This window comes from Pinus tabuliformis, chromosome 2_1 (assembly GCF_031772625.1).
Source record: "Pinus tabuliformis cultivar Carrire ecotype Pingquan chromosome 2_1, CPIR1, whole genome shotgun sequence".
NCBI classification, from domain to species: domain Eukaryota; kingdom Viridiplantae; phylum Streptophyta; class Pinopsida; order Pinales; family Pinaceae; genus Pinus; species Pinus tabuliformis.
In genome coordinates this window covers 566,874,763-566,877,790 of record NC_142299.1, presented here as the reverse complement: position 1 = coordinate 566,877,790, position 3,028 = coordinate 566,874,763, and the positions used below count along the sequence as shown (strand labels likewise).

The window sequence follows — 3,028 nt, the reverse complement described above, 5'->3', positions numbered from 1 at the left end:
ACAATTATTAGGCCGATAGGCCTTCCTTTGAAAGGGACTTTCGTCGTCCTTTTGCTTCTCACGTTGACACCTAGACCGTCTACACTTTTGATCTCCGTTTGACATTTGTGCACAGTTTTTTAGCGCCACCCGTCTGCTTTCCACTGACATCTGTAACGCATTTTCAGGTTTTTAGCGCCACCCGTCTCGTCATGGTCTTCATCATCCTTCAGACGAAATGGTAGGAATTTCTGTTACGGTCTTCATCCTTCAGCGGAATGGTAGGTATTTCAGTTATGGTCTTCATCCTTCATGCAGAATGGTATCTCTCAAAATCCAGTCACTTCAGCTGCGGAGATCTTGAAACACGCACAACCTTACCCCTAACACAGAAGCCTAATTCGGTGCATTCGAGCAGTGGGCAGGAGCCTTATTCTAGCGGGGAAGAGCCGAGCGTATACATACAGTGCGCGTAGGCAGTAGGTATAGGTATGGTTTCTTGAAAGATAAGAGAGCAGTTCTTCTATTAGTTTGTCTTTGAGTAGTTTTTCCATTAGAAGAGCCCACTGACAAGGAGACAGTACAGATGGAGTCACGCTCCAACCATGGTAAGGTAATAGTTCCTATCAGTGTAGTTCCGGGATTTCCTAGTGTTCTCAGATATTGAACCTTCCTCTGCGTTGTTACAGGTAAACGCTATGCTGATCGTCTACGCTGTTACAGGTAAACTCTATGCTGATCTAATCAGAAGATATGTTAATTAGACTTGGCCTTACTGTGTGAATATGATTTTTTCGAGAGCTATACGAACAGGCCATTGAAACATGAGAAATAGTTATTTTGTGTACGCAATATGCCAAAGAAATGAAGGTTTGTTCGGCATGATGCTCTATCTTCTGCGGAAGAGACAAATTCTTTCCCTGCATTCGGGCTGCAATATGCGAAAGGACAGGGATGTCGCCGTATTTTTTGGATTATCAGGTATTACGAATCAAACAAAGAGCTGCAAATGTCGTGAGATGCACAAAGTGTGTTTTTTTTTCTGCCTCGGGGCAAACATATTCATCCAAATTTCAGGCACTGCTGAGGCTACAACATTTCTATTACAGGTACTGTCAACATATCATAACAGGTTCCTGATCGGAGGTGAATACTCTACGTTAGATGCTTATTAGTCGCCCATATTTTAATTTACCTGAGTTGCAGTTTGAAAAAGACTTTGAGAATAAGAGAAGTCGGATGTTCAGAAAACGATGGACGCGACAGCCATTGCTGCTGCAGTTTCTCCAGCGACATCGGAGCCTGGATTTTGGGTGTCGATGCTGTAAACAGTACGAGATGTGTCCATGTCTTCTGGTCGCTCCCAGCAATCGTGATCAGTGTTGGGAACACCCACCTTGGCAATCACAAATCAATAAGCATTTACTCATGCATTTCTTGTCTGTTATATTCTTCGGAATGCTTGGATTGAGTGGGGCAGGCTATAGCTTTCATTCGGTCATACCTGCACGAAGATTTTGTTCGGTTGGACGGTAGCTTTGAGGAAATAGTCCGTAGCCCAACGAATCGCAGCTTTGGCATTTTCAATCTTCTGGCCCATTACATTGCCGAACTCCAACACGCTCCAGGCTAACATGGTAGTAGTAGAAGCCATTGGAAACCCAAATTTTACGTTATCGCTTGCGTCGTAATATCGTCCAACCAAATCAACCTGCATTCATTCGATTTATTTAGTACCCATTGAAGAAAAACTAAAACAGTTGAAGGGTTGAGATGAAAGGCTAAAACAGTTATTCGTATGTTTTTAAAAAATATCCATACATTCTGGTCGAATCCGTCTGTGAAGGCTGAATCTTTCCTCCATGTCAATCTCTGATTTGGTGGAAGAACACCCGACCGCTGCCCCTCGAAGAACGTAATGCTCTTTGAGAGGGCATCTTTGTAGTCAAAATTGCCATTGCCAGGGAAAGAAGAGTCTAGCACCTCTCTGAATCTACTCGTTGCTTCTATTTTGATCATTTCTATAGATAGAACAAATAATAATATACCGAATTTATTCATCTTTCTTGGCTGGGCAGACACGGTACTGAGCACTAACCTATAATGACTATGAATATGTAGAGTCATTTCAGGAAAGTTCATCCGAGGGAGGGACATGAATTTGAATAGGAATGAGCTATGTGCTAAACTAATGGAAAATTGAGGTTAGTGTAAAATGTGAATCCCTTCACCCCTCTCGTAACAGGTGAGGTGATAAATCGTGACAGGGTGGCTGTGGCCGAAGACATTCCACGTGACAGGGTGGCTGTGGCCGAAGACATTCCACGTGCATGTAGCATTTTGGTGCCAACAGAAAAAGATTGCTTTCAATACTTATACCAATGCTAACTCTATATGTATGCAGAAACTTACAGCTTCTTTATCTAATCTGCTGGGATCAACTACTTACACCCCAATTTCCATGCCTACCAGTTATCCTTGCCAAGAGAAATCACATGCATCGCTCCAGAGTCTGACATACTTGATCTCCTACAGTCAAATGGCATTAAGAAAAGGAGAGAGTACAAATGGCGTTCTAGAGGTACATTAATTATGCTCCAAAGAAATTGACTTTCACCTATCTCAAACATTTTCGGTCATGTTTTTTTTTTTTTAACATAATCGGTGGCTGTTTATATTCCCCAAAAAAGATTGAGGAGACTAGGCTCCTGAGTTACATGGCATTATGCCCTGGAAACAAAGCAGGAAGACACTGTCCTGGAAACAAAGCAGGAAGATACTACAAGGAAGACAAAATTCCTCTTTGTCCCCGTCATTTCTGACTTTTGGAAACCCTGAATAAGTAAAGATTCTAATGAACTGGAGTAATAAGAAGCAGATTTTACAGTGCATGCTTAATCTATATTTATATTTGAAAACCCTGAATAAGTAAAGATTCTAATGAACTGGAGTAATAAGAAGCAGATTTTACAGTGCATGCTTAATCTATATTTATATGGCTGATATGGTGTACTGTAGACTCTTCGGGCTTGCTGTAGACTTCAATGTT

At 41.7% G+C, this 3,028-nt stretch overlaps 1 pseudogene; it reads right to left on the bottom strand.

The window, feature by feature from the left end:
• Positions 1 to 1,222: 1,222 nt before the first annotated feature.
• LOC149201681 (endoglucanase 1 pseudogene) lies at positions 1,223 to 1,998 on the bottom strand (annotated as a pseudogene).
• Between the last annotated feature and the right edge of the window lie 1,030 nt (positions 1,999 to 3,028).